Source organism: Pleurodeles waltl, chromosome 4_1 (assembly GCF_031143425.1).
Source record: "Pleurodeles waltl isolate 20211129_DDA chromosome 4_1, aPleWal1.hap1.20221129, whole genome shotgun sequence".
NCBI classification, from domain to species: domain Eukaryota; kingdom Metazoa; phylum Chordata; class Amphibia; order Caudata; family Salamandridae; genus Pleurodeles; species Pleurodeles waltl.
Genome location: NC_090442.1, coordinates 397,434,390 through 397,455,922, shown reverse-complemented (window position 1 = coordinate 397,455,922; position 21,533 = coordinate 397,434,390). Strand labels below are relative to the sequence as shown.

General features: G+C 47.1%; 1 protein-coding gene across 2 annotated transcripts in view; it reads right to left on the bottom strand.

Annotated features, from left to right (window-relative positions):
- Positions 1–2,553, bottom strand: part of STK38L (serine/threonine kinase 38 like) — a 402,183-nt gene extending 399,630 nt beyond the window's left edge. Inside the window, exon 1 of one of the 2 annotated variants that reach the window (XR_011202284.1) lies at positions 2,402–2,533. The gene's annotated coding sequence lies outside the window, so the exon portion shown is untranslated. Of the gene's footprint in view, positions 1–2,401 lie in introns of both variants that reach the window. The other variant, XM_069228620.1, reaches the window with a different exon arrangement.
- Between the last annotated feature and the right edge of the window lie 18,980 nt (positions 2,554–21,533).

Genomic DNA, 21,533 nt, shown 5'->3' with positions numbered 1-21,533 from the left:
CTCTCAGTGAAAAGCGATGGATTAATCAAGATTCCAATCTCAGGCTTGGACACAGGATCAATTCAAATTCCATAACCTGAGAATCTGGGGCTTCCCTCGTCATATCGAGGACGAAAACGCTGTGCATGCACATCAGGATTAAGCTATATCATATTTTGGTTTACTTGATCTGTAACTTCACAGGTAGCAAAGGACACAAAAGCCTCCCTACATTGAAATTGAAGTTGCCTCTGCCCAGTCCTATACTGACTTCCATTTACAGTTAGGCTCTCTTTCAAGGCCATCTAGATTGGCCACCACAGCTTCCTTCCTCCAGAAGAATGTTTTGAGCCTACCACCATAGATGATGTTTCCACTGTGAGATACCACAAAGAAATCAACTCAAGAAGCACAACAAATTGAAAATGAAAGGACAGAGCGAGTCCATTACAATAGCAACATTTTGAAAACGTCTACCTGCTCAGATAGAGAGCCTTCAGGACAGATGATTGGCATCTATCGGTCTACTGACTGACAGCGGGCATTTCAGGTGCTTCCCTCAAAGTCGCCAGGCTTATCCTCATTCATGATTATATTGTAAAGTGAACAGACAGAATGGGTACTATGGCTACTGTGGTAAGGACAATATCAGGTTCAAAGAAAAGTTAGCCAGTGTCTACACAGGAATTTACAATGTCCAAAGTCAATTGAAGGAAAAAAAAAATAAGGTGGGCAAGTCACTGAAGGCTCGAGCCAGATCACTGGTTTGAACCGAAGACCCTCGAGCAGAAAAGTAGTCAAGCCACAGTGAGTGGATGACTTCGCCAGCACATGGCACAAGTAAGAGATGCAAGAGAGAGAGGTTGAAAAAAGAAGTAATAAAGCAGGTAGGGGAAAGGAAGAGAGGCAGGGCAGAGGAAATCTGACACGGGTAAAAGAGGCAGTACAGAGGGACGAGACAGGTGACAACCTGGTGAAGGGCACTTTTAGAAAAACGTGGAGGAAAAGGAAGGGGAAAGACACACCACGGACAACTTGTTAACAGAGACTCTGAACCAACAGCGCTGTGTAGAGAAGAGAAGGCAGGCAGGGAGTGTTAAAAAAAAAAAATCACACGACAGCTGTGTGCAAAGAAAGGAGGTGCTGTGAGCTACACATGGCACAAGAAGGCAATGGCTGCGACTATGTACGGGTATCCTATGAAGGATGGCAGGCTCCAAACAAGCACCGCCACGTCCACCTGCTTACCACGCAGGGGGAGGATATACGAGGAAATGTAGTCATGCAAAGTCTATTGAGTACAGTGTAGGCATGGGATCGAAGTCAGTGTCCATCTAAGAGCAATACAAACATGAGCTTGACCGCACAAAGAATACCGGACCCAGAAGCATCCACAGAGATAGGCAATCGGAGGTGACACTGCATACCGCAGGGGCCGAATATTATACTGCGGTGGTATACACATGGACTAGGAGTGTAAACTGACAGTTTCTCCAATCAGTGAAATTAAAGCGAGAGATCGCCTAGAAATGAACATGATATCACTAGCTCAACAGATGGGTGGAAACACAGAACAAGGAGGGTACTGGAGAGCTATGAGGCCGAGTGGCGTGTTAGCACGACAGATAATATCCCGCAAACTAAACAAGAGTTTTGTGATAACAAATGGGTAGAACCGTACGCCCCAACATAAATAAAGACAGGAAGAGACTGGAGCACTGAAACTGCGGAGCTAGTTACACACTAGCCAGCGCTCTCCAGCCTACAACTAAAAGACGCAGGCAAGTGCCCAAAGTTTCAATAAAATTAAATAATGCGATTAACCAGCTCAAAATATACATGAAAGTTTCAGCAGTAACCCCCTCGCTTTCTTCCGCATCCATTATCCACTGTGGGAACTGGAACTAAAGACCTGTTGTGGCAGTACTTGTGGCATGACGTAGAATATGTAGTGCCCCACTCTCAAAATTCCCACAAACTCTACAATAACGTACTGTTTATGAACAGTTTAGAACTGTTTATGCCTGTTAATGAAGCCGTATAAGAATACTAGGAGGTGGAATAAATCCATACCTGAATTATAGCAACAGTTATAAATGTGCCACTTGTATCCATTACATTCACAACAACGTTTCTCCGTATTTGGTTTCATGGTGTCATTGTCAAAATGAGGACATTAATACTTAGAATCCGTCTTAACCTATGATACAAAATCCAAAGCCCCAGTGCATTTAAGAGCACTACAAAACTCTATGCATCTGCATGTATGTCGCTCTGAGAGGGGTTATAGCAGGGGGACACAAGCCCAAAGGGTGGTGTGGTTGGCAAGGGCGCATCCCCCGCGGAGCGGTGTATGCAGAGCCCTGGAGCCCAATCAGAAAGCTGCAGGGGCAGAACTGGCCAGGTAAAGGGTCGCACTTACCCTCCTCCTAGAGACTCCGGCCGGCGCGGTGGCCCAAGGTGAACGGTATTAGCAGCAGACCGGTCAACCGGAGCCCAGTGCACTCTGCGGCGACAGCGGCCCTGGGAGGAGCCTTACACTGGAGGACGGAGCCGAAATGTTAGGAAGAGACTGACGAAGACGCGCTCGTGACGCGCGTATGGGACGAGTGGCTCCCCGTGGCAGACTGCGCCACAAAACAAGATGAAGAGTGCACTGAAATTTGGGTTGTATCGATGAAGTCTGACAACCAGGACGCGTGCCTTTCACAGCGGTGATTGTCCAGTACTTGGACACAAGATCACACAGAGGAAAAGGGGTAAAGTTTCAGTTGTACAACGACCATCTGTCACTATTTACACGGACCGACCGTGAATTCAACCTTATGTCATTTGTGTGTAATTTTAGCACTTCCGGGTCGTAAAATAACCAATCCCACGGCTGAATATATTGTGGGCGTCGCCGAGGCGTGGATGCACTGCTAATGTGTACGAGCTCTATGTATAACCCAGCCAATCCTAGTACGCTGTACACAATTCTGAACCGCGGATTGGCTGTGTATTCTTAATTCTGCACGTGCTTTTTCCGAGCTGCTCTCTCAATAGTCTGGGGCTGTTTAGTGATTTTTTCAGATCTGCACACCCTATGCATACTTAGCCCACTTGACATGGAAGCAAATTCAGCACAGGACTGCTACAAATTCAGAACAAAGGGTCAAATTTCAGGGCAAAAAGTTAAATTTACAGACACATCCAGGGTGCAGCTATGCCATATTACTTAACCCCTTCGCTGCCAGGCCTTTTCCCCCTCCTGTGCCAGGCCTTTTTCTGGCTATTTGGGGCAGTTCGCGCTTAGGCCCTCATAACTTTTTTGTCCACATAAGGTAACCAAGCCAAATTTGCGTCCTTTTTTTCCAACATCCTAGGGATTCTAGAGGTACGCAGACTTTGTGGGTTCTCCTGAAGGAGGCCAAGAAATTAGCCAAAATACAGTGAAAAGTTAGTTTTTTTCAAAAACAAATTGAAAAAGTGGCTGCAGAAGAAGGCTTGTGGTTTTTCTCCTGAAAATGGCATCAACAAAGGGTTTGCGGTGCTAAACTCAGCAGCTTTCAGGAACAGGCAGACTTGAATCAGAAAACCCAATTTTTCAACACAATCTTGGCATTTTACTGGGACATACCCCATTTTTGCAATTTTTTGTGCTTTCAGCCTCCTTCCAGTCAGTGACAGAAATGGGCATGAAACCAATGCTGGATCCCAGAAACCTAAACATTTCTGTAAAGTAGACAAAATTCTGAATTCAAAAAGGGGTCATTTGTGTAGATCCTACAAGGGTTTCCTACAGAAAATAACAACTGAAAAAGAAAAATATTGAAATTGAAGTGAAAAAAACATCAATTTTTCTCTACGTTTTACTCTGTAACTTTTCCCTGCAATGTCAGATTATCGAAGGCAATATACCGTTACGTCTGCTGGACTCCTCTGGTTGCGGGGATATATAGGGTTTGTAGGTTCATCAAGAACCCGAGGAACCCAGAGCCAATAAATGAGCTGCACCCTGCAGTGCGTTTTCATTCTTTACCTGGTATACAGCAATTCATTTGCTGAAATATAAAGAGTAAAAAATTGCTATCAAGAAAACCTTTGTATTTCCAAAAAGGGCACAAGATAAGGTGTTGAGGAGCAGTGGTTATTTGCACATCTCTGAATTCCGGGATGACCATACTAGCATGTGAATTACAGGGCATTTCTCAAATAGATGTCTTTTTTACACACTCTCCTATATTTGGAAGGAAAAAATGTAGAGAAAGACAAGGGGCAATAACACTTGTTTTGCTAATCTATGTTCCCCCAAGTCTCCCGATAAAAATGATACCTCACTTGTGTGGGTAGGCCGAGCGCCCGCGACAGGAAACGCCCCAAAACGCAACGTGGACACATCCCATTTTTTAAAAAGAAAACAGAGGTGTTTTTTGCAAAGTGCCTACCTGTAGATTTTGGCCTCTAGCCCAGCCGGCACCTAGGGAAACCTACCAAACCTGTGCATTTCTGAAAACTAGAGACCTAGGGGAATCCAAGATGGGGTGACTTGTGGGGCTCGGACCAGGTTCTGTTACCCAGAATCCTTTGCAAACCTCAACATTTGGCTAAAAAAACACATGTTCCTCACATTTCTGTGGCAGAAAGTTCTGGAATCTGAGAGGAGCCACAAATTTCCTTCCACCCAGCGTTCCCCCAACTCTCCCGATAAAAATGATACCTCACTTGTGTGGGTAGGCCTAGAGCCCGCGACAGGAAACGCCCCAAAGCGCAACGTGGACACATCCAATTTTTTAAAAGAAAACAGAGGTGTTTTTTGCGAAGTGCCTATCTGTAGATTTTGGCGTCTAGCTCAGCCGGCACATAGGGAAACCTACCAAACCTGTGCATTTCTGAAAACTAGAGACCTAGGGGAATCCAAGATGGGGTGACTTGTGGGGCTCGGACCAGGTTCTGTTACCCAGAATCCTTTGCAAACCTCAAAATTTGGCTAAAAAAACACATGTTCCTCACATTTCTGTGGCAGAAAGTTCTGGAATCTGAGAGGAGCCACAAATTTCCTTCCACCCAGCGTTCCCCCAAGTCTCCCGATAAAAATGATACCTCACTTGTGTGGGTAGGCCTAGCGCCCGCAACAGGAAACGCCCCAAAGCGCAACGTGGACACATCCAATTTTTTTAAAGAAAATAGAGGTGATTTTTGGGAAGTGCCTACCTGTAGATTTTGGCCTCTAGCTCAGCCGGCACCTTGGGAAACCTACCAAACCTGTGCATTTCTGAAAACTAGAGACCTAGGGGAATCCAAGATGGGGTGACTTGTGGGGCTCGGACCAGGTTCTGTTACCCAGAATCCTTTGCAAACCTCAACATTTGGCTAAAAAAACACATGTTCCTCACATTTCTGTGGCAGAAAGTTCTGGAATCTGAGAGGAGCCACAAATTTCCTTCCACCCAGCGTTCCACCAAGTCTCCCGATAAAAATGATACCTCACTTGTGTGGGTAGGCCTAGCGCCCGCAACAGGAAACGCCCCAAAGCGCAACGTGGACACATCCAATTTTTTGAAAGAAAACAGAGGTGTTTTTTGCGAAGTGCCTACCTGTAGATTTTGGCCTCTAGCTCAGCCGGCACCTAGGGAAACCTACCAAACCTGTGCATTTCTGAAAACTAAAGACCTAGGGGAATCCATGATGGGGTGACTTGTGGGGCTCGGACCAGGTTCTGTTACCCAGAATCCTTTGCAAACCTCAAAATTTGGCTAAAAAAACACATGTTTCTCACATTTCTGTGGCAGAAAGTTCTGGAATCTGAGAGGAGCCACAAATTTCCTTCCACCCAGCGTTCCCCCAAATCTCCCGATAAAAATGATACCTCACTTGTGTGGGTAGGCCTAACGCCCGCGACAGGAAACGCCCCAAAGCGCAACGTGGACACATCCAATTTTTTGAAAGAAAATAGAGGTGATTTTTGCGAAGTGCCTACCTGTAGATTTTGGCCTCTAGCTCAGCCAGCACCTAGGGAAACCTACCAAACCTGTGCATTTCTGAAAACAAGAGACCTAGGGGAATCCAAGATGGGGTGACTTGTGGGGCTCGGACCAGGTTCTGTTACCCAGAATCCTTTGCAAACCTCAACATTTGGCTAAAAAAACACATGTTCCTCACATTTCTGTGGCAGAAAGTTCTGGAATCTGAGTGGAGCCACAAATTTCCTTCCATCCAGCGTTCCCCCAAGTCTCACGATAAAAATGATACCTCACTTGTGTGGGTAGGCCTAGCGCCCACGACAGGCAACGCCCCAAAGCGCAAGGTGGACACATCCAATTTTTTGAAAGAAAACAGAGGTGTTTTTTGCGAAGTGGCTACCTGTAGATTTTGGCCGCTAGCTCAGCCGGCACCTAGGGAAACCTACCAAACCTGTGCATTTCTGAAAACTAGAGACCTAGGGGAATCCAAGATGGGGTGACTTGTGGGGCTCGGACCAGGTTCTGTTACCCAGAATCCTTTGGAAACCTCAAAATTTGGCTAAAAAACCACATGTTCCTCACATTTCTGTGGCAGAAAGTTCTGGAATCTGAGAGGAGCCACAAATTTCCTTCCACCCAGCGTTCCCCCAAGTCTCCCGATAAAAATGATACCTCACTTGTGTGGGTAGGCCTAGCGCCCGTGACAGGAAACGCCCCAAAGCGCAACGTGGACACATCCAATTTTTTTAAAGAAAACAGAGGTGTTTTTTGCGAAGTGCCTACCTGTAGATTTTGGCCTCTAGCTCAGCCGGCACCTAGGGAAACCTACCAAAACTGTGCATTTTTGAAAACTATAGACCTAGGGGAATCCAAGATGGGGTGACTTGTGGGGCTCGGACCAGGTTCTGTTACCCAGAATCCTTTGCAAACCTCAAAATTTGGCTAAAAAAACACATGTTCCTCACATTTCTGTGGCAGAAAGTTCTGGAATCTGAGAGGAGCCACAAATTACCTTCCACCCAGCGTTCCCCCAAGTCTCCCGATAAAAATGATACCTCACTTGTGTGGGTAGGCCTAGCGCCCGCGACAGGAAACGCCCCAAAGCGCAACGTGGACACATCCAATTTTTTTAAAGAAAACAGAGGTGATTTTTGCGAAGTGCCTACCTGTAGATTTTGGCCTCTAGCTCAGCCGGCACCTAGGGAAACCTACCAAACCTGTGCATTTCAGAAAACTAGAGACCTAGGGGAATGCAAGATGGGGTGACTTGTGGGGCTCGGACCAGATTCTGTTACCCAGAATCCTTTGCAAACCTCAAAATTTGGCTAAAAAAACACATGTTCCTCATATTTCTGTGGCAGAAAGTTCTGGAATCTGAGAGGAGCCACAAATTTCCTTCCACCCAGCGTTCCCCCAAGTCTCCCGATAACAATGATACCTCACTTGTGTGGGTAGGCCTAGCGCCCGCGACAGGAAACGCCCCAAAGCGCAACGTGGGCACATCCAATTTTTTGAAAGAAAACAGAGGTGTTTTTTGCAAAGTGGCTACCTGTAGATTTTGGCCGCTAGCTCAGCTGGTACGTAAGGAAACCTACCAAACCTGTGCATTTCTGAAAACTAGAGACCTAGGGGAATCCAAGATGGTGTGACTTGTGGGGCTCGGACCAGGTTCTGTTACCCAGAATCCTTTGCAAACCTCAAAATTTGGCTAAAAAAACACATGTTCCTCACATTTCTGTGGTAGAAAGTTCTGGAATCTGAGAGGAGCCACAAATTTCCTTCCACCCAGCGTTCCCCCAAGTCTCCCGATAAAAATGTTACCTCACTTGTGTGGGTAGGCCTAGCGCCCGCAACAGGAAACGCCCCAAAGCGCCACGTGGACACATCCAATTTTTTTAAAGAAAACAGAGGTGTTTTTTGCGAAGTGCCTACCTGTAGATTTTGGCCTCTAGCTCAGCCGGCACCTAGGGAAACCTACCAAAACTGTGCATTTCTGAAAACTAGAGACCTAGGGGAATCCAAGATGGGGTGACTTGTGGGGCTCGGACCAGGTTCTGTTACCCAGAATCCTTTGCAAACCTCAAAATTTGGCTAAAAAAACACATGTTCCTCACATTTCTTTGGCAGAAAGTTCTGGAATCTGAGAGGAGCCACAAATTTCCTTCCACCCAGCGTTCCCCCAAGTCTCCCGATAAAAATGTTACCTCACTTGTGTGGGTAGGCCTAGCGCCCGCAACAGGAAACGCCCCAAAGCGCCACGTGGACACATCCAATTTTTTTAAAGAAAACAGAGGTGTTTTTTGCGAAGTGCCTACCTGTAGATTTTGGCCTCTAGCTCAGCCGGCACCTAGGGAAACCTACCAAAACTGTGCATTTCTGAAAACTAGAGACCTAGGGGAATCCAAGATGGGGTGACTTGTGGGGCTCGGACCAGGTTCTGTTACCCAGAATCCTTTGCAAACCTCAAAATTTGGCTAAAAAAACACATGTTCCTCACATTTCTTTGGCAGAAAGTTCTGGAATCTGAGAGGAGCCACAAATTTCCTCCCCCCCAGCGTTCCCCCAAGTCTCCCGATAAAAATGATACCTCACTTGTGTGGGTAGGCCTAGCGCCCGCGACAGGAAACGCCCCAAAGCGCAACATGGACACATCCAATTTTTTGAAAGAAAACAGAGGTGATTTTTGTGAAGTGCTTACCTGTAGATTTTGGTCTCTAGCTCAGCCGGCACCTAGGGAAACCTACCAAACCTGTGCATTTCTGAAAACTAGAGACCTAGGGGAATCCAAGATGGGGTGACTTGTGGGGCTCGGACCAGGTTCTGTTACCCAGAATCCTTTGCAAACCTCAAAATTTGGCTAAAAAAACACATGTTCCTCACATTTCTGTGGCAGAAAGTTCTGGAATCGGAGAGGAGCCACAAATTTCCTTCCACCCATCGTTCCCCCACGTCTCCCGATAAAAATGATACCTCACTTGTGTGGGTAGGCCTAGCGCCCGCGACAGGAAACGCCCCAAAACGCAACGTGAACGCATCCAATTTTTTGAAAGAAAACAGGTGTTTTTTGCGAAGTGCCTACCTGTAGATTTTGGCCTCTAGCTCAGCCGGCACCTAGGGAAACCTACCAAAACTGTGCATTTTTGAAAACTATAGACCTAGGGGAATCCAAGATGGGGTGACTTGTGGGGCTCGGACCAGGTTCTGTTACCCAGAATCCTTTGCAAACCTCAAAATTTGGCTAAAAAAACACATGTTCCTCACATTTCTGTGGCAGAAAGTTCTGGAATCTGAGAGGAGCCACAAATTACCTTCCACCCAGCGTTCCCCCAAGTCTCCCGATAAAAATGATACCTCACTTGTGTGGGTAGGCCTAGCGCCCGCGACAGGAAACGCCCCAAAGCGCAACGTGGACACATCCAATTTTTTTAAAGAAAACAGAGGTGATTTTTGCGAAGTGCCTACCTGTAGATTTTGGCCTCTAGCTCAGCCGGCACCTAGGGAAACCTACCAAACCTGTGCATTTCAGAAAACTAGAGACCTAGGGGAATGCAAGATGGGGTGACTTGTGGGGCTCGGACCAGATTCTGTTACCCAGAATCCTTTGCAAACCTCAAAATTTGGCTAAAAAAACACATGTTCCTCATATTTCTGTGGCAGAAAGTTCTGGAATCTGAGAGGAGCCACAAATTTCCTTCCACCCAGCGTTCCCCCAAGTCTCCCGATAACAATGATACCTCACTTGTGTGGGTAGGCCTAGCGCCCGCGACAGCAAACGCCCCAAAGCGCAACGTGGGCACATCCAATTTTTTGAAAGAAAACAGAGGTGTTTTTTGCAAAGTGGCTACCTGTAGATTTTGGCCGCTAGCTCAGCTGGTACCTAAGGAAACCTACCAAACCTGTGCATTTCTGAAAACTAGAGACCTAGGGGAATCCAAGATGGTGTGACTTGTGGGGCTCGGACCAGGTTCTGTTACCCAGAATCCTTTGCAAACCTCAAAATTTGGCTAAAAAAACACATGTTCCTCACATTTCTGTGGTAGAAAGTTCTGGAATCTGAGAGGAGCCACAAATTTCCTTCCACCCAGCGTTCCCCCAAGTCTCCCGATAAAAATGATACCTCACTTGTGTGGGTAGGCCTAGCGCCCGCGACAGGAAACGCCCCAAAGCGCAACATGGACACATCCAATTTTTTGAAAGAAAACAGAGGTGATTTTTGCGAAGGGCTTCCCTGTAGATTTTGGTCTCTAGCTCAGCCGGCACCTAGGGAAACCTACCAAACCTGTGCATTTCTGAAAACTAGAGACCTAGGGGAATCCAAGATGGGGTGACTTGTGGGGCTCGGACCAGGTTCTGTTACCCAGAATCCTTTGCAAACCTCAAAATTTGGCTAAAAAAACACATGTTCCTCACATTTCTGTGGCAGAAAGTTCTGGAATCGGAGAGGAGCCACAAATTTCCTTCCACCCATCGTTCCCCCACGTCTCCCGATAAAAATGATACCTCACTTGTGTGGGTAGGCCTAGCGCCCGCGACAGGAAACGCCCCAAAACGCAACATGGACGCATCCAATTTTTTGAAAGAAAACAGGTGTTTTTTGCGAAGTGCCTACCTGTAGATTTTGGCCTCTAGCTCAGCCGGCACCTAGGGAAACCTACCAAAACTGTGCATTTTTGAAAACTATAGACCTAGGGGAATCCAAGATGGGGTGACTTGTGGGGCTCGGACCAGGTTCTGTTACCCAGAATCCTTTGCAAACCTCAAAATTTGGCTAAAAAACACATGTTCCTCACATTTCTGTGGCAGAAAGTTCTGGAATCTGAGAGGAGCCACAAATTACCTTCCACCCAGCGTTCCCCCAAGTCTCCCGATAAAAATTATACCTCACTTGTGTGGGTAGGCCTAGCGCCCGCGTCAGGAAACGCCCCAAAGCGCAACGTGGACACATCCAATTTTTTTAAAGAAAACAGAGGTGATTTTTGCGAAGTGCCTACCTGTAGATTTTGGCCTCTAGCTCAGCCGGCACCTAGGGAAACCTACCAAAACTGTGCATTTCAGAAAACTAGAGACCTAGGGGAATCCAAGATGGGGTGACTTGTGGGGCTCGGACCAGATTCTGTTACCCAGAATCCTTTGCAAACCTCAAAATTTGGCTAAAAAAACACATGTTCCTCATATTTCTGTGACAGAAAGTTCTGGAATCTGAGAGGAGCCACAAATTTCCTTCCACCCTGCGTTCCCCCAAGTCTCCCGATAACAATGATACCTCACTTGTGTGGGTAGGCCTAGCGCCCGCGAAAGGAAACGCCCCAAAGCGCAATGTGGGCACATCCAATTTTTTTAAAGAAAACAGAGGTGTTTTTTTTCAAAGTGGCTACCTGTAGATTTTGGCCGCTAGCTCAGCTGGTACCTAAGGAAACCTACCAAACCTGTGCATTTCTGAAAACTAGAGACCTAGGGGAATCCAAGATGGGGTGACTTGTGGGGCTCGGACCAGGTTCTGTTACCCAGAATCCTTTGCAAACCTCAAAATTTGGCTAAAAAAACACATGTTCCTCACATTTCTGTGGTAGAAAGTTCTGGAATCTGAGAGGAGCCACAAATTTCCTTCCACCCAGCGTTCCCCCAAGTCTCCCGATAAAAATGTTACCTCACTTGTGTGGGTAGGCCTAGCGCCCGCAACAGGAAACGCCCCAAAGCGCCACATGGACACATCCAATTTTTTTAAAGAAAACAGAGGTGTTTTTTGCGAAGTGCCTACCTGTAGATTTTGGCCTCTAGCTCAGCCGGCACCTAGGGAAACCTACCAAACCTGTGCATTTCTGAAAACTAGAGACCTAGGGGAATCCAAGATGGGGTGACTTGTGGGGCTCGGACCAGGTTCTGTTACCCAGAATCCTTTGCAAACCTCAAAATTTGGCTAAAAAAACACATGTTCCTCACATTTCTGTGGCAGAAAGTTCTGGAATCGGAGAGGAGCCACAAATTTCCTTCCACCCATCGTTCCCCCACGTCTCCCGATAAAAATGATACCTCACTTGTGTGGGTAGGCCTAGCGCCCGCGACAGGAAACGCCCCAAAACGCAACGTGGACACATCCAATTTTTTTAAAGAAAACAGGTGTTTTTTGCAAAGTGCCTACCAGAAGATTTTGGCCTCTAGCTCAGCCGGCACCTAGGGAAACCTACCAAAACTGTGCATTTTTGAAAACTATAGACCTAGGGGAATCCAAGATGGGGTGACTTGTGGGGCTCGGACCAGGTTCTGTTACCCAGAATCCTTTGCAAACCTCAAAATTTGGCTAAAAAAACACATGTTCCTCACATTTCTGTGGCAGAAAGTTCTGGAATCTGAGAGGAGCCACAAATTACCTTCCACCCAGCGTTCCCCCAAGTCTCCCGATAAAAATTATACCTCACTTGTGTGGGTAGGCCTAGCGCCCGAGACAGGAAACGCCCCAAAGCGCAACGTGGATACATCCAATTTTTTTAAAGAAAACAGAGGTGATTTTTGCGAAGTGCCTACCTGTAGATTTTGGCCTCTAGCTCAGCCGGCACCTAGGGAAACCTACCAAACCTGTGCATTTCAGAAAACTAGAGACCTAGGGGAATCCAAGATGGGGTGACTTGTGGGGCTCGGACCAGATTCTGTTACCCAGAATCCTTTGCAAACCTCAAAATTTGGCTAAAAAAACACATGTTCCTCATATTTCTGTGGCAGAAAGTTCTGTAATCTGAGAGGAGCCACAAATTTCCTTCCACCCAGCGTTCCCCCAAGTCTCCCAATAACAATGATACCTCACTTGTGTGGGTAGGCCTAGCGCCCGCGACAGGAAACGCCCCAAAGCGCAACGTGGGCACATCCAATTTTTTGAAAGAAAACAGAGGTGTTTTTTGCAAAGTGGCTACCTGTAGATTTTGGCCGCTAGCTCAGCTGGTACCTAAGGAAACCTACCAAACCTGTGCATTTCTGAAAACTAGAGACCTAGGGGAATCCAAGATGGGGTGACTTGTGGGGCTCGGACCAGGTTCTGTTACCCAGAATCCTTTGCAAACCTCAAAATTTAGCTAAAAAAACACATGTTCCTCACATTTCTGTGGTAGAAAGTTCTGGAATCTGAGAGGAGCCACAAATTTCCTTCCACCCAGCGTTCCCCCAAGTCTCCCGATAAAAATGTTACCTCACTTGTGTGGGTAGGCCTAGCGCCCGCAACAGGAAACGCCCCAAAGCGCCACGTGGACACATCCAATTTTTTTAAAGAAAACAGAGGTGTTTTTTGCGAAGTGCCTACCTGTAGATTTTGGCCTCTAGCTCAGCCGGCACCTAGGGAAACCTACCAAACCTGCACATTTCTGAAAACTAGAGACCTAGGGGAATCCAAGATGGGGTGACTTGTGGGGCTCGGACCAGGTTCTGTTACCCAGAATCCTTTGCAAACCTCAAAATTTGGCTAAAAAAACACATGTTCCTCACATTTCTGTGGCAGAACGTTCTGGAATCTGAGAGGAGCCACAAATTTCCTTCCACCCAGCGTTCCCCCAAGTCTCCCGATAAAAATGATACCTCACTTGTGTGGGTAGGCCTAGCGCCCGCGACAGGAAACGCCCCAAAGCGCAACATGGACACATCCAATTTTTTTAAAGAAAACAGGTGTTTTTTGCAAAGTGCCTACCTGTAGATTTTGACCTCTAGCTCAGCCGGCACCTAGGGAAACCTACCAAAACTGTGCATTTTTGAAAACTATAGACCTAGGGGAATCCAAGATGGGGTGACTTGTGGGGCTCAGACCAGGTTCTGTTACCCAGAATCCTTTGCAAACCTCAAAATTTGGCTAAAAAAACACATGTTCCTCACATTTCTGTGGCAGAAAGTTCTGGAATCTGAGAGGAGCCACAAATTACCTTCCACCCAGCGTTCCCCCAAGTCTCCCGATAAAAATTATACCTCACTTGTGTGGGTAGGCCTAGCGCCCGAGACAGGAAACGCCCCAAAGCGCAACGTGGATACATCCAATTTTTTTAAAGAAAACAGAGGTGATTTTTGCGAAGTGCCTACCTGTAGATTTTGGCCTCTAGCTCAGCCGGCACCTAGGGAAACCTACCAAACCTGTGCATTTCAGAAAACTAGAGACCTAGGGGAATCCAAGATGGGGTGACTTGTGGGGCTCGGACCAGATTCTGTTACCCAGAATCCTTTGCAAACCTCAAAATTTGGCTAAAAAAACACATGTTCCTCATATTTCTGTGGCAGAAAGTTCTGTAATCTGAGAGGAGCCACAAATTTCCTTCCACCCAGCGTTCCCCCAAGTCTCCCAATAACAATGATACCTCACTTGTGTGGGTAGGCCTAGCGCCCGCGACAGGAAACGCCCCAAAGCGCAACGTGGGCACATCCAATTTTTTGAAAGAAAACAGAGGTGTTTTTTGCAAAGTGGCTACCTGTAGATTTTGGCCGCTAGCTCAGCTGGTACCTAAGGAAACCTACCAAACCTGTGCATTTCTGAAAACTAGAGACCTAGGGGAATCCAAGATGGGGTGACTTGTGGGGCTCGGACCAGGTTCTGTTACCCAGAATCCTTTGCAAACCTCAAAATTTAGCTAAAAAAACACATGTTCCTCACATTTCTGTGGTAGAAAGTTCTGGAATCTGAGAGGAGCCACAAATTTCCTTCCACCCAGCGTTCCCCCAAGTCTCCCGATAAAAATGTTACCTCACTTGTGTGGGTAGGCCTAGCGCCCGCAACAGGAAACGCCCCAAAGCGCCACGTGGACACATCCAATTTTTTTAAAGAAAACAGAGGTGTTTTTTGCGAAGTGCCTACCTGTAGATTTTGGCCTCTAGCTCAGCCGGCACCTAGGGAAACCTACCAAAACTGTGCATTTCTGAAAACTAGAGACCTAGGGGAATCCAAGATGGGGTGACTTGTGGGGCTCGGACCAGGTTCTGTTACCCAGAATCCTTTGCAAACCTCAAAATTTGGCTAAAAAAACACATGTTCCTCACATTTCTGTGGCAGAACGTTCTGGAATCTGAGAGGAGCCACAAATTTCCTTCCACCCAGCGTTCCCCCAAGTCTCCCGATAAAAATGATACCTCACTTGTGTGGGTAGGCCTAGCGCCCGCGACAGGAAACGCCCCAAAGCGCAACATGGACACATCCAATTTTTTTAAAGAAAACAGAGGTGATTTTTGCGAAGTGCCTACCTGTAGATTTTGGTCTCTAGCTCAGCCGGCACCTAGGGAAACCTACCAAACCTGTGCATTTCTGAAAACTAGAGACCTAGGGGAATCCAAGATGGGGTGACTTGTGTGGCTCGGACCAGGTTCTGTTACCCAGAATCCTTTGCAAACCTCAAAATTTGGCTAAAAAAACACATGTTCCTCACATTTCTGTGGCAGAAAGTTCTGGAATCTGAGAGGAGCCACAAATTTCCTTTCACCCAGCGTTCCCCCAAGTCTCCCGATAAAAATTATACCTCACTTGTGTGGGTAGGCCTAGTGCCCGTGACAGGAAACGCCCCAAAGCTCAATGTGGACACATCCAATTTTTTTAAAGAAAACAGAGGTGTTTTTTGCGAAGTGCCTACCTATAGATTTTGGCCTCTAGCTCAGCCAGCACCTAGGGAAACCTACCAAACCTGTGCATTTCTGAAAACTAGAGACCTAGGGGAATCCAAGATGGGGTGACTTGTGGGGCTCCGACCAGGTTCTGTTACCCAGAGTCCTTTGCAAACCTCAAAATTTGGCTAAAAAACACATGTTCCTCACATTTCGGTGGTCGAAAGTTCTGGAATCTGAGAGGAGCCACAAATTTCCTTCCACCCAGTGTTCCCCCAAGTCTCCCGATAAAAATGATACCTCACTTGTGTGGGTAGGCCTAGCGCCCGCGACAGGAAACGCCCCAAAGCGCAACGTGGACACATCCAATTTTTTTTAAAGAAAACAGAGGTGTTTTTTGCGAAGTGCCTACCTGTAGATTTTGGCCTCTAGCTCAGCCGGCACCTTGGGAAACCTACCAAACCTGTGCATTTCTGAAAACTAGAGACCTAGGGGAATCCAAGATGGGGTGACTTGTGGGGCTCGGACCAGGTTCTGTTACACAGAATCCTTTGCAAACCTCAACATTTGGCTAAAAAAACACATGTTCCTCACATTTCTGTGGCAGAAAGTTCTGGAATCTGAGAGGAGCCACAAATTTCCTTCCACCCAGCGTTCCCCCAAGTCTCCCGATAAAAATGATACCTCACTTGTGTGGGTAGGCCTAGCGCCCGCAACAGGAAACGCCCCAAAGCGCAACGTGGACACATCCAATTTTTTGAAAGAAAACAGAGGTGTTTTTTGCGAAGTGCTTACCTGTAGATTTTGGCCTCTAGCTCAGCCGGCACCTAGGGAAACCTACCAAACCTGTGCATTTCTGAAAACAAGAGACCTAGGGGAATCCAAGATGGGGTGACTTGTGGGGCTCGGACCAGGTTCTGTTACCCAGAATCCTTTGCAAACCTCAACATTTGGCTAAAAAAACACATGTTCCTCACATTTCTGTGGCAGAAAGTTCTGGAATCTGAGGGGAGCCACAAATTTCCTTCCACCCAGCGTTCCCCCAAGTCTCCCGATAAAAATGATACCTCACTTGTGTGGGTAGGCCTAGCGCCCGCGACAGGAAATGCCCCAAAGCGCAAGGTGGACACATCCAATTTTTTGAAAGAAAACAGAGGTGTTTTATGCGAAGTGCCTACCTGTAGATTTTGGCCTCTAGCTCAGCCGGCACCTAGGGAAACCTACCAAACCTGTGCATTTCTGAAAACTAGAGACGTAGGGGAATCCAAGATGGGGTGACTTGTGGGGCTCGGACTAGGTTCTGTTACCCAGAATCCTTTGCAAACCTCAAAACTTGGCTAAAAAAACACATGTTCCTCACATTTCTGTGGCAGAAAGTTCTGGAATCTGAGAGGAGCCACAAATTTCCTTCCACCCAGCGTTCCCCCAAGTCTCCCGATAAAAATGATACCTCACTTGTGTGGGTAGGCCTAGCGCCCGCGACAGGAAACGCCCCAAAGCGCAACGTGGACACATCCAATTTTTTGAAAGAAAACAGAGGTGTTTTTTGCGAAGTGGCTACCTGTAGATTTTGGCCGCTAGCTCAGCCGGCACCTAGGGAAACCTACCAAACCTGTGCATTTCTGAAAACTAGAGACCTAGGGAATCCAAGATGGGGTGACTTGTGGGGCTCGGACCAGGTTCTGTTACCCAGAATCCTTTGCAAACCTCAAAATTTGGCTAAAAAACACATGTTCCTCACATTTCTGTGGCAGAAAGTTCTGGAATCTGAGAGGAGCCACAAATTACCTTCCACCCAGCGTTCCCCCAAGTCTCCCGATAAAAATTATACCTCACTTGTGTGGGTAGGCCTAGCGCCCGCGTCAGGAAAGGCCCCAAAGCGCAACGTGGACTCATCCAATTTTTTAAAAGAAAACAGAGGTGATTTTTGCGAAGTGCCTACCTGTAGATTTTGGCCTCTAGCTCAGCCGGCACCTAGGGAAACCTACCAAAACTGTGCATTTCAGAAAACTAGAGACCTAGGGGAATCCAAGATGGGGTGACTTGTGGGGCTCGGACCAGATTCTGTTACCCAGAATCCTTTGCAAACCTCAAAATTTGGCTAAAAAAACACATGTTCCTCATATTTCTGTGGCAGAAAGTTCTGGAATCTGAGAGGAGCCACAAATTTCCTTCCACCCTGCGTTCCCCCAAGTCTCCCGATAACAATGATACCTCACTTGTGTGGGTAGGCCTAGCGCCCGCGAAAGGAAACGCCCCAAAGCGCAATGTGGGCACATCCAATTTTTTGAAAGAAAACAGAGGTGTTTTTTTTTCAAAGTGGCTACCTGTAGATTTTGGCCGCTAGCTCAGCTGGTACCTAAGGAAACCTACCAAACCTGTGCATTTCTGAAAACTAGAGACCTAGGGGAATCCAAGATGGGGTGACTTGTGGGGCTCGGACCAGGTTCTGTTACCCAGAATCCTTTGCAAACCTCAAAATTTGGCTAAAAAAACACATGTTCCTCACATTTCTGTGGTAGAAAGTTCTGGAATCTGAGAGGAGCCACAAATTTCCTTCCACCCAGCGTTCCCACAAGTCTCCCGATAAAAATGTTACCTCACTTGTGTGGGTAGGCCTAGCGCCCGCAACAGGAAACGCCCCAAAGCGCCACATGGACACATCCAATTTTTTTAAAGAAAACAGAGGTGTTTTTTGCGAAGTGCCTACCTGTAGATTTTGGCCTCTAGCTCAGCCGGCACCTAGGGAAACCTACCAAACCTGTGCATTTCTCAAAACTAGAGACCTAGGGGAATCCAAGATGGGGTGACTTGTGGGGCTCGGACCAGGTTCTGTTACCCAGAATCCTTTGCAAACCTCAAAATTTGGCTAAAAAAACACATGTTCCTCACATTTCTGTGGCAGAAAGTTCTGGAATCGGAGAGGAGCCACAAATTTCCTTCCACCCATCGTTCCCCCACGTCTCCCGATAAAAATGATACCTCACTTGTGTGGGTAGGCCTAGCGCCCGCGACAGGAAACGCCCCAAAACGCAACGTGGACACATCCAATTTTTTTAAAGAAAACAGGTGTTTTTTGCAAAGTGCCTACCTGTAGATTTTGGCCTCTAGCTCAGCCGGCACCTAGGGAAACCTACCAAAACTGTGCATTTTTGAAAACTATAGACCTAGGGGAATCCAAGATGGGGTGACTTGTGGGGCTCGGACCAGGTTCTGTTACCCAGAATCCTTTGCAAACCTCAAAATTTGGCTAAAAAAACACATGTTCCTCACATTTCTGTGGCAGAAAGTTCTGGAATCTGAGAGGAGCCACAAATTACCTTCCACCCAGCGTTCCCCCAAGTCTCCCGATAAAAATTATACCTCACTTGTGTGGGTAGGCCTAGCGCCCGCGACAGGAAACGCCCCAAAGCGCAACGTGGACACATCCAATTTTTTTAAAGAAAACAGAGGTGATTTTTGCGAAGTGCCTACCTGTAGATTTTGGCCTCTAGCTCAGCCGGCACCTAGGGAAACCTACCAAACCTGTGCATTTCAGAAAACTAGAGACCTAGGGGAATGCAAGATGGGGTGACTTGTGGGGCTCGGACCAGATTCTGTTACCCAGAGTCCTTTGCAAACCTCAAAATTTGGCTAAAAAAACACATGTTCCTCACATTTCTGTGGCAGAAAGTTCTGGAATCTGAGAGGAGCCACAAATTACCTTCCACCCAGCGTTCCCCCAAGTCTCCCGATAAAAATTATACCTCACTTGTGTGGGTAGGCCTAGCGCCCGCGACAGGAAACGCCCCAAAGCGCAACGTGGACACATCCAATTTTTTTAAAGAAAACAGAGGTGATTTTTGCGAAGTGCCTACCTGTAGATTTTGGCCTCTAGCTCAGCCGGCACCTAGGGAAACCTACCAAACCTGTGCATTTCAGAAAACTAGAGACCTAGGGGAATGCAAGATGGGGTGACTTGTGGGGCTCGGACCAGATTCTGTTACCCAGAATCCTTTGCAAACCTCAAAATTTGGCTAAAAAAACACATGTTCCTCACATTTCTGTGGCAGAACGTTCTGGAATCTGAGAGGAGCCACAAATTTCCTTCCACCCAGCGTTCCCCCAAGTCTCCCGATAAAAATGATACCTCACTTGTGTGGGTAGGCCTAGCGCCCGCGACAGGAAACGCCCCAAAGCGCAACATGGACACATCCAATTTTTTTAAAGAAAACAGGTGTTTTTTGCAAAGTGCCTACCTGTAGATTTTGACCTCTAGCTCAGCCGGCACCTAGGGAAACCTACCAAAACTGTGCATTTTTTAAAACTATAGACCTAGGGGAATCCAAGATGGGGTGACTTGTGGGGCTCAGACCAGGTTCTGTTACCCAAAATCCTTTGCAAACCTCAAAATTTGGCTAAAAAAACACATGTTCCTCACATTTCTGTGGCAGAAAGTTCTGGAATCTGAGAGGAGCCACAAATTACCTTCCACCCAGCGTTCCCCCAAGTCTCCCGATAAAAATTATACCTCACTTGTGTGGGTAGGCCTAGCGCCCGAGACAGGAAACGCCCCAAAGCGCAACGTGGATACATCCAATTTTTTTAAAGAAAACAGAGGTGATTTTTGCGAAGTGCCTACCTGTAGATTTTGGCCTCTAGCTCAGCCGGCACCTAGGGAAACCTACCAAACCTGTGCATTTCAGAAAACTAGAGACCTAGGGGAATCCAAGATGGGGTGACTTGTGGGGCTCGGACCAGATTCTGTTACCCAGAATCCTTTGCAAACCTCAAAATTTGGCTAAAAAAACACATGTTCCTCATATTTCTGTGGCAGAAAGTTCTGTAATCTGAGAGGAGCCACAAATTTCCTTCCACCCAGCGTTCCCCCAAGTCTCCCAATAACAATGATACCTCACTTGTGTGGGTAGGCCTAGCGCCCGCGACAGGAAACGCCCCAAAGCGCAACGTGGGCACATCCAATTTTTTGAAAGAAAACAGAGGTGTTTTTTGCAAAGTGGCTACCTGTAGATTTTGGCCGCTAGCTCAGCTGGTACCTAAGGAAACCTACCAAACCTGTGCATTTCTGAAAACTAGAGACCTAGGGGAATCCAAGATGGGGTGACTTGTGGGGCTCGGACCAGGTTCTGTTACCCAGAATCCTTTGCAAACCTCAAAATTTAGCTAAAAAAACACATGTTCCTCACATTTCTGTGGTAGAAAGTTCTGGAATCTGAGAGGAGCCACAAATTTCCTTCCACCCAGCGTTCCCCCAAGTCTCCCGATAAAAATGTTACCTCACTTGTGTGGGTAGGCCTAGCGCCCGCAACAGGAAACGCCCCAAAGCGCCACGTGGACACATCCAATTTTTTTAAAGAAAACAGAGGTGTTTTTTGCGAAGTGCCTACCTGTAGATTTTGGCCTCTAGCTCAGCCGGCACCTAGGGAAACCTACCAAAACTGTGCATTTCTGAAAACTAGAGACCTAGGGGAATCCAAGATGGGGTGACTTGTGGGGCTCGGACCAGGTTCTGTTACCCAGAATCCTTTGCAAACCTCAAAATTTGGCTAAAAAAACACATGTTCCTCACATTTCTGTGGCAGAACGTTCTGGAATCTGAGAGGAGCCACAAATTTCCTTCCACCCAGCGTTCCCCCAAGTCTCCCGATAAAAATGATACCTCACTTGTGTGGGTAGGCCTAGCGCCCGCGACAGGAAACGCCCCAAAGCGCAACATGGACACATCCAATTTTTTTAAAGAAAACAGAGGTGATTTTTGCGAAGTGCCTACCTGTAGATTTTGGTCTCTAGCTCAGCCGGCACCTAGGGAAACCTACCAAACCTGTGCATTTCTGAAAACTAGAGACCTAGGGGAATCCAAGATGGGGTGACTTGTGTGGCTCGGACCAGGTTCTGTTACCCAGAATCCTTTGCAAACCTCAAAATTTGGCTAAAAAAACACATGTTCCTCACATTTCTGTGGCAGAAAGTTCTGGAATCTGAGAGGAGCCACAAATTTCCTTTCACCCAGCGTTCCCCCAAGTCTCCCGATAAAAATTATACCTCACTTGTGTGGGT